The following is a 10,768-nucleotide window of genomic DNA, read 5'->3' as shown; positions in this document are numbered from 1 at the left end:
AATGGAGCCTAATGGAGGCACTTGAATAGAAAATAAAAGGGATCCAAGAATACACCCTTGGGGAACTCTACAAGTAACGGGGGTAGAGGAAGAAGCAGCTTCACAGAGGCTTACAGAGAAACTCTTTGGCACCAGCAAAAGAATGACTCAGACTCCTGAATTAGTAGCTAATTCAAGATCTTTAAAAACTGGTGTAAAGTCACTCTGATCTTGAAATTGTTGAGTAATTAGGATGTAATTAATAACTCTGTTACAACAAAGAAATTTGCACATATGATAAAGTGCAAATGTTACAAGTTCATGTCAGTTATGACATATGCAAACATTTAGTATGAAAATTAGCATATTATCTTGCAATTTTGTGTCTCCAACATCGACAGCCACAAACCCAGGGAGATTCAAATGCTGAGTCTTTTTCTTCCGCCCTAAAAATATGGTTGGATCGTGATTGGAGTGATAAACATGAACACACTTAAACATTTCACCTGCAAGCAGACACGCTGTTGAGTTTAAGGTGAATAAATGAAAGCTGGGGGGGGGGGGGGGGTGTTACTGGACTGTACGTGCATTCTGGCAAAGCTCTGGATAGCAAAGGAATGACTGCATAGCGTGGGCTTGGCGTTGCACCATCAAATTCTCAGTTTCAGTGTAAATGCATCCCGGCCCAGTGCTGAGCGCCTTTGTGCCTCGAAAGACTTGACAAGTCATCATACTGAGTAATACCACATAAGGCTCCCCTGCTGGGTTTTGCAAAGACAAACCTCACTGAGCACTTCGACAGGCGGCAACAACCATCCTCATAAAGCCAGGGTAGCATCTAAGTAAAAAAGGAGCATACAGCAAATACAGCAGCCTGGCCCCATTTCCCTAAGGGCTGCCTCCTACTCAATAGCGTCAGACACAGCAGACAAACGATGATAAAGTGATCCTCTCATGACTTTGACAGACACGAAAGACAGCAGCAAGGCTGGCCCACGCAATAATGCCAGTCAGCCGGGCTCAAAGAGGAGCAGCAGACACTTTCCATCTGCAGCAGAGCAGTTAAAGTGAACGCTCAGCAATCATCGGACTAATCACTGACCTGCTAATGAAGAAAAGCATATTGGTGCCGTCAGATCAAGAAAGCATCATTGCTATGAAAATGAAATCATCCGTTACGCTTAATTTACTTAAATTTAATTCAAAAATGTATTAAAAAATAAGTTTTATGTCCTCCCATCTAACACAAAAGGGTGGATTGGAATCGTTTTTAAAGTGATGGTGTGTATTTTCCCTGGCAGTAGGGGGCAGAACATAACTAAATCATTGCAAGCAAGCATTATTTTTGTACTTGAGTAAGACTTTACCAACAGGTGGCCATTAGGATCAAAAATCTCTGGATGCACATTTTTCAAATGTATAAGTTTCAATATAAATAACTAATGAGCCTTTTACTTTTTAAATTGTGTATATATTTGTTAAATTAAATATGTAAACAAGTTACTACCCGCTAGCCACCAAAGCTGCAACTACTAAGCAACTAACCAACAATAGATAACTTCTGATTTCGGCTTCTGATCTGCCATCCTTTTGAAAATACTACGGTGTACTCTGGAAAATTTTTGACCAAGGCTAGGCTACAAGACACCTCCCGTGTATCCTTGCTCAGCTAGCTAAACGGCTAACAAACAGAGAACACGAGCCTGGTAGAACATGAACATTGGAACACATCTCGGCGGCTCCCGATGACGTATCTCCTAGGCAACCGGGGCGGGGCCAAGACACCTAGACCTGCTCCCATGTATTTTAGACCTGATTTTGTTACAAAACTGCCAATATTTTTCAACGCCTGGGCATCATTTCATTGATTTTCAAAAACATTTTGATGAGTAATTCCAGAGATTAACAGTAAAAAATACACACTAACTATTTCAGGGTTTCAAATAAAATTAAAAAAATAAAAATATTTGTCAGGCATTTTTATTTTATTCACTCATTCACTGCCATTGACGACTAAAGTCATCATTTGCATTTTTTTACTGTGTGGGCGTCGGACGAGCCCCCGCACCGTGAGAACAAACATCTCAGCTCTAAAGCCGATCTTCATCCGCGTACGTCACACGTCACATGATCAGGAAGCAGAAAATCCATGTGTTAGGAGATCGTTTTGGGCCGCTGCTGTAAAAAAAAGTGAGGCGCGAACCGGAAAAGCGTCTGCCGATCACAATTCAACAACGGATTACGGAAGAACGGATAATGCTCAAAACGCGTGGATTCTTCCTGATGTAAGAGGTGAGTCTCCGCTTTGTTTTGGCTGTTTTGGGGTCGACATCATCCTAGCGCTCAACGTTCTGTCACTCTTAAAAAAACAGTAAAAACGGCGAGAGACGCTGGCAGCGAATCAGTTAATGTCTAATTGCACAGATGGGTCTTTTTCCCCTCCACTCTAAATAAAAGTGAGCAGAATAGAGACAGAATGTCCAAAAACGAGAGCTAACAATTTCTTTTTCTTACTGAAATTGAACGACTTTATGTTTTTCATCCTCTCCTCCAGCCTAACAGGTGATGTTGAAGAACCAGGTCGATTTGAAGAAGCAACAGGGCCAGCAGAAGAGGCAGAAGGTTAAGAACGTAATATCAAAGAGACAACGCAATTGTCTCCAGCGCACAATGGTCGCCCGGGCACAGACAGCCTCCAGACGTCTCAACACAAGCAATCCATTCCTCTGTTAATTATAGTCATATTGCTGTATTGAAGTTCAGCGTTCCTTAACATATTCTTCGCTTTGAATCCCTTTTGTCTCAGGTAATGGAATGTCAGCTCGGTGTGATTCCCGCGTGTTGCCGAGTGTTGATCAAAGTGACCTCTGCACCTCTCTGCTCTTGCAAGTCAATACGCACCCTCGGCAGGAGCTGACAGGGGGCGGGCGCAACGTATAATAAATGACAATTCGCCATCACGGCGGCGGGAGCATATCTGACAACCGCTGCTCATAGCAGTCATTTTCGTGTGATGTCAGGCTGTTGTGTTCAAAGTGGGATTCATTTGCCGGGACTGTCTCACACACATGCTGATATTACAAGGCTGACTGTGTAAGCACCTCACCCCCCACCCCCCACCCCGGCCGCACGCTCCTGCTGGAGCCGTCCCAGACAAGCCCTGACAGAAGCGGCCGTATTACAGTTGTATCTTTTTATTGTTGTTGTCTTTCAAAGGGACCTTATTTTGAAAGCAATTTTCCTCTTAAGGGAGCAAATTGTTCCCAGAAAATTGTCACTGCCATCGCTTGGAGATGATTGGATGCATCTTTTTGCTTGTTGGCAGCGAAGGATGGAAGGATTTCATATGCAGGAGGGGAGAGGAAGTAAAAAAAAAAAAAAAAGGAGCAGCACATATTAAAGGATGTGTTGTGAAAAATGAGTGTGAATTTTCACACGTTCCGGATGATGAAAATGGCTGCTGTTTTTCCAGGTGGTGTGGAAAAAAACTGGAATGTGAGTGTTTTTGTGTGGTGAGGTTTGAAGTTGGAGGTTTTATTATAAACTACCATCGGAGAAACTGAAAATGGTCATTTTCTTACATCTTTTTGCTGCGCTTGAAGGATCCAGGTGATTTGTTTTTGCTGGAGGCCTCCAGTTTCAAATTCAAAAATACTTTATTAATCCCAGAGGGAAATTGATTTAAAAAATGGGATTTGTGGCTTCAGTTGAGGTATAATTTCAGCCTTTCCAATGTTAATCAGCTGCTCCCGATTGTAAACCAGCTTGTTGCCATGGTTACGCATCATAACAAATGCTCAAAAAGTGAAAAAAGGTAAAAAAAAAATAGCAGTAAAAATCCTCCAAGCATCACAGCACCAGAAACAGAAAATTAAAGTGTCCAAAAAATACAGTTTTTCTTTAGAAACTAGAAGAAAAAATGTCCAAGAAAAGGCAAAACTTACATAAAGTCAACAGAGCTACTCCAACATGCAGCCGCCCAGAGCAGCGCAGTTCCGGAAAAATTTGAGGGAAATACATTTGGGCTTTAAAATAACGAGTTTTTAAAAGTTGTTCCTGTCTTTAAATGAGTAAATAAACACTTGTCTTTATTTTGCTGTATCATTTGTTTCCAATGTGACTGAGCTAAAGTCATCCGTCATCCACTTCCTTCATTTAAAGGAAGTAGGAAGTTAAAGAAATCTAGTTTTCAATATGAAGTATTTGGTTTAAGATTGTTTCAATAAATTTAAACGTTTAATGAATTTAAACAGCTGGCTCACAGCTTGTAGTTTTGTTCATAAGTAAAATCTTAATAGTTTTTGCAAGCTGCAAAAACATTTTACGGAGTTTACAAAATGCCACAAAACATTTTGTTTGCGTGAGTTGCAGAGCTTTCAGGACATGTCATTTGATTTTTGTTAAATCTAATCAGTCACAACTTACACAATGACCTCATGACCTTCTGACTCACAGTGATGCAGGGGACTGTTCTGTTCTGGTCCTGCTGGACCTGACTGCAGCTTTGACACTGTTGACCATCACCTGCTACTGGAGAGGCTGAGAGACTGGGTAGGCCTATCAGGATCTGCTCTGGAGTGGTTCTCCTCTGATCTGTCTGAGCGCCTTGATAGCTGCTCTCGTGGTCAGCCATGTCTGTTTTTGTTCTACATGTTTGTGCGTGTGACCTTGGACAGGCTGTACTGCGGAGACAAATTTCTGGGTGTGTCCGAATCTGCAGGTAGGATGTTTACGAGTACGGGTCCTCGCCGGTCTAGCAAGGCCGGGTCCTTGCTCGACCGCTAAGACCGGAACCCAGCGGCTCTGAATTCTAACAGTCTAGCCTTCACCTCTACGGTGGCCCGTAGGTCCAGATACAGCCGTGGCGGCAGCTACACGCAAGGGAAAAATGCTAAAGCTAGCGAAAATGGAGCAGGAATATCAAGGAGCTACAGCAGCTTCACGTCCATCAGCAGCGTTCGTTCACAACCGTTTTCAGGTAAAGTAACTTTGTTTATTCTAGAAGCTTTCAGGACTTACATGTTAGCTTTAGATGGTTTCATGTATGTTTTAAGCTACAGAATGAACTTGTTAAATGTACACAACACATTACTACAGAGTATTATCATGTAGGTAATTCATATAAACCAAATGCATTATAAATGTTGAATGCAGCAGGATGTTTTCTAATGTAAAATGGACCTTAGAACTTATTTAGCATCAAATGGGGGTAAAATGTTTTAAAAAACAGGCTTTTTAATAAAATAGCATTGAAGTGTTTTCAGTGTGCATTTGTTTATTCAACTTAAGCCTAATAATGATTAGATCTGTCTTAAAAATGTAAATTCTCTGTAGTTTTCCCTGCTGCTTTTCTTTAAACTGAACAGAACCAGTGTACTGCAGTTATATGCTTTGTTTTACATTTTTCTATTAAAAAACCTCTTTTTTTATCTATTACAGGTCAGCATGCACTGTGCTGCACATCTGCCTCTGTGCTGGTGAAGTTGTGGGTCTGGAGGATGAGCGTGAGGAAGATGTGTGTGGAGGAGGTCAGTGGTGCTCTGTCCTGCAGGAGGTACCAGCAGACCACCACTACTGTTAACGGGCAAGTCATTCAGAGATGTAACAGCCGTCGTCTGAGCCAGCCCAGCATTTCCTGTAGATGGACGATGGAGTGGACAGTGAGAGGAAGCGTCCCAAAGCTCTCTCTGCAGACCGTCCTGTATGATGTTCCACTGACCAGAAACATCCAGCCACGGGTCTGCTCCAGCCCTCCATCCACGTCTGGATCCTCCTGCAGATCCAGCTGCACTGTTAAAGACTTCCTGCTCACTCAGTTTAAATAAATGATCCAGGAAGAGTCACCCAGGTTAATCCTGCTTTAACCGTACAAAACTGGTCCATACTGGTTTTGATCTGTAAATAAGTGTAACGTATTATAAATAATCTTGTCTCCTTACCATCTTTTCATTTTCTGTTCACGTAACATGTTCAAAAACATCTGTAATAATAAAACTGGTGATAAAATCAATGACCAGTGTTCAAATATCAAACCGCTAAATAACATTAACATGATGACAGTAGAAGGCCTCTCTCCCAGGAGGACCACCAGGTAAAGCCTCTCCTCCTGAGCCTGGACACCTGTAGTCCTACAGAGAAAACCAGACCACAGGTGACAAAAGGGCAATAAACACACACACACACACACACACACACACACACACACACACACACACACACACACACATATAGCTGCAGGAGTTTATATATACATACATACATATATATATATACATACATACATACATATATATATGTATGTATGTATGTATGTATACATACATATATATATATACATACATACATACATACATACATACATATATATATATATATATATATATATATATATATATATATATATATATATATACATACATATATACATATTTATATATATACATACATATGAAGTATGTGTGTGTATATATATGTGTATATATATATATACGTGTGTGTGTGTGTGTGTGTGTGTGTGTGTGTGTGTGTGTGTGTGTGTGTGTGTGTGTTGTCTTCTCAGTCCCCAGTGTCTCATGGTGGATGGCTGCTCATACTGAGCCAGGATCCTCTGGAGGTTATTCCCTGTTGTAGGTGAGTTTTCCTCTCCACTGTCGCTACATGCTTGTTTAGAATGGGGATTGCTGTAAAGTCTCTGATAAAGTCAGTGGCTCAATGCAGTCTGCTGGGTTCCTTATATAGGAAACGTTTTACTTATTGGCATAATGGACTGAACTCAATAGGAAAGTTTTTTTTGTTTGTTTGTTTTGTTGTGAAGTGCCTTGAGACGATTCTTGTGATTTGACACTATACAAATAAACTGAAGTGAATCCAATTGTTTTGGCCCAGAAAGTGGTCCTAGTGAAATGGAGACACGGGCATGCCAGGGAGGTTTGGTAAAGTTATCCAAAGTTCTGATAGAGGAAACGGGCCTCATTTCTCCAAACATAGGCCATTCAGGGAGTCAGGGACACGTGTACTACAGATAACTATTATAAATATACTTTACGCAGAAAAACAACTTCAAAATGTCTGAAATGATCATAAAATAGATCATAAGTAAGGCAGCTTTAGGTTATTAGACACATTTTTAAACATGGCCATGTCTAGTCTGTATTAGCGTGAAATCTATCTACTACTTCCTAAATGTCTCAGTTTGAAACTAAAACTAGGAGAAGTTCTAGGGGCTGAGATCATTACGAGTCCGCCGGTCTCAACGTAGTCGGTGCAGCTCCTTCTCCCCCATCGACACCAACAGGTTCCTGCTGCTAATTACCCACAGTACTGACATTTCTCCAACTATAGACTAAATGAATTATGGCAGACTGCGTTTTTTTCGAGCACGCTTGCCTCATCCATTAGGTGTTATTGTTTTGTCTAAACATGACATTGATTCAATTTACCTCCAATCAATTTCAAATGGTTCTGACATTCAGATATGACCTTAAAGCCTGGCAGACCAGGAACTATGATTAGGATTAAACTTTTGTTAATGAGGTGATTTCTCTTCACACGGGGCTGTGTGACACCCACCAACAGCAGTGGTCAGTAAAAATTAGATCAATTATTGGGAATGAAACCGCTTTAACTTGATTACCCCTTCTTTTGCTAATTTGTGTAATTAATAACCTTCTCTCAGCTGCAGAGAGCAGTTTATTAATAACAATCTATGCGTGTGCCTCTTAACGGAAAGGCAGGGGGCCGTCCGTGCTGCAGGTCGACGTCACAAATCAATGGTGCCCCAACGTGCATGTTAATTACTGCAGTTATTAATTGTTACAGTTGAGCCTGAATGCTACACGCTGTCAGCTCCTTTGTCCTATTATGTAAAGCAATCAGAGGATTGAAAATGGCAAATCTAATTAGCCATTCAGCGAGCAGGCTGGGAATCCAAATGAGACGGTATCACCCCTGACAGCTGGCAGCTGAGGCGCCGCTCACACTGGGCCGCGAACAAAACCAGCATTATCCACTGCCCCGGGAACAACAGGAAAAGGCATGTATCGCAAACTAATAAATACATTCACAGCAGCGGCCTGCCATATCGCACAATGGTCTAATGAAATGCCTGCTTGATGCCTTTGTTTGGGTACAAGGAGTGTTTATGCGTTTATCTGAGCAGGGAGCACCTCATCCGTCCAGCAGGCAGCCGTTTTCAGACAAGACTGGGATTCTGGGCCAAAAGAAATAAAACTCACTGAAAACATAAAAATGGGAAACTACTGTCCCTGTTTAAATGTACGAATGGTTTTAGGCTTAAGGATAATAGATGTGTGTTGAAGGTTATATCAGAATATTTAGATCACTGGTAGTTTTACATGTCGGATAGTTGGTTTACTGAAACATGCACTGCAAAAAATACTTGAAATTCTAAACAAAACGGATATCTGGATAAAAAACTTGCACACTAGTACCTTAACACTGGTATTACCTTAATATTAGGGCTATTATTATTAATATTATTATTATTATTTAGGGATGGATAATATATTGGCATCAATATCGGTATCGGCCGATATTAGTCATTTTTAACATATCGGCATCAGTTCGATTAAAAAAAATGGGCCGATAGTAACAACCGACATTTTTTCCATCACGTCTCCATTTGTTTGCCTATTTCAGCGGGTGAGGGACGTGGTGTGTAATTGTTTAGTCATGTGATCAGTGCATGTAATAATCCCAGAACCGTAAATGTGTGTGTTGTGAGTACGTAAATTCAGCTTTAATCATTTTCATTCTATACAAAATCGGCTGATTTCAGAAGCGTTAATGTCAGTATATCGGTATCGGCAAATATCGGTTATCGGCCATAACAGTGAGATTGGATATCGATATCGACCCCAAATGTTCATATCGGTGCATCACTAATCATAATGATAATAATAATATTAAAAAATAATAATAATAAAAGATAATAATAATAGTAATATAATATTAATAGTAATAATAATATTAATAGTAATAGTAGCATTAAAATTAATAAGTATAATTCTAATAATAATAATAATAATAGTAATAATAATGTAGTAGTAGCATTAAAATGAATAATAACAATAACATTAATAATAATAATAATTCAGATTAAAATAAAAGACTTTTGCCACAAATGTTTTGATTTATTTTCTTTTGTGAACATTAAAGAAATTAAAGGATTTTTTTAAATTTCCTAAACCTTTCCTTCCACTTCCACTGAAGCCCGCTTTAAAGTGGGCTGCAACTGGGAAGTGCAGATTAGCTGTGCCTGGATTGATGAGCTAACAGCTAGTCAGAGTCTGTTCTGCTCTAAAACTTCCCAACAGTTCATGCAAACCACACTTCTGGATTTGGTTTCACTTACTTGACTATTGTCACCAAAATAAGCAACCAAAAGCTATCAGCAATGGATTTTAATTGTTGTAAATCTCACCTCAGAGACCTACGGAAGCCCAAAGATGACACGTTAGCACAAAATAGCAAAAAAGTAAAGAGAGAAAGAGAGAGAGAATGTCCAACGTGCCTCAAAACATTTGTGAGATTTGTAAATTTCTTTAAAAGCTTGCTCAGCAACATTTCCTGCACAAATACCCAGACTCATCAAAACTTTCTGGAAATACTTAAACACCTTTATTCACCTATAAAACGGACTTTCAGATCACGATGACATTTAAAAAATGAATAAATAAACATAAATAAGAGACTTTGCATCACAATAACTTGCAGGACATTTATACCAGTTTTGTGTTTTATTAGATTTTCACCAGTTTACAATGAAACATTTTTTGTTTGGATCCATTTGATATCCGTGAATTTTCTCACTGTGGGGTCAATAAAGTCTGTTTTATTCAGAACTGGGTTTTGATGTGGAAAGAACAAACTGGATTTTAAATATTTAATGGGGAGTGAAATTCTGCATGCTTACTTTGTTATTTTATAGTGGAGATCATTGATTATCCTAAACAGCTGCAAAGACTTCTGACAGGACGAAACACTAAAACAGGGCCGTCTTTATTTAAATGGTCATTTCTTAGATAGTTAATTTTTGGTCAGAATGTTTTTATGTTTAACAAAGTTTGTAAAAATAAACAAAAAGTATGTGAAAAACTGCACATTTGCACGTATTTCTGTGGTAAGATGTTTATTAAAGGGATCCGTCAGAAAGTTTCTAAATCATTTCTAAATTCTGTTTCACTAAATAAAAGTGTGAATATTAGGTCAGCCTTAATGAAGTTAAAAGCGTAAATGTTGAGGAGAAATTCACCACCGTACTTTCAGAACAATTTTGTTTTGTTTCTTTAAAAGAAAATAAAAAACTAAACCAACTCTGATAGAAAATAGAAATAATTAAGAATATACCCCATAATGCTTTAAATAGACTTTTTTACAGCACGCGTCTGGAGCTGAACTCATCTCTAAACAACCTCAAATAATTATTAGAGATTGAAGCTTCAAAACAAAAAGAATCAGAACTTCCTTTAATCCTTCAAAATAAAAGTCTGAAACATTCAAATGTACCTTAAAGGGTCTGAAGCTAATCAAATAATTATTAATGCTGTTTTCCTATAAATTCAAACAGAAAACAGTGTTAATAAACTAATTTTACGAGATTCAGTTTTTATGAGGTAAGGTGTGCACGTCTGACACCTCACATGTCAAATAATCCGCCCAGGGGACGTGTGACAGTAAAAAAAAAAAAAAAAACAGAAAAAACTGGGGATTCAGACAAATCCTGAAGTCCAGGATCCTTTTATGTAAGTTTAAATAAAATTCACTTTTT

This window comes from Nothobranchius furzeri, chromosome 9, assembly GCF_043380555.1.
Source record: "Nothobranchius furzeri strain GRZ-AD chromosome 9, NfurGRZ-RIMD1, whole genome shotgun sequence".
Lineage (NCBI taxonomy): Eukaryota > Metazoa > Chordata > Actinopteri > Cyprinodontiformes > Nothobranchiidae > Nothobranchius > Nothobranchius furzeri.
This window is presented reverse-complemented; position numbering follows the sequence as displayed.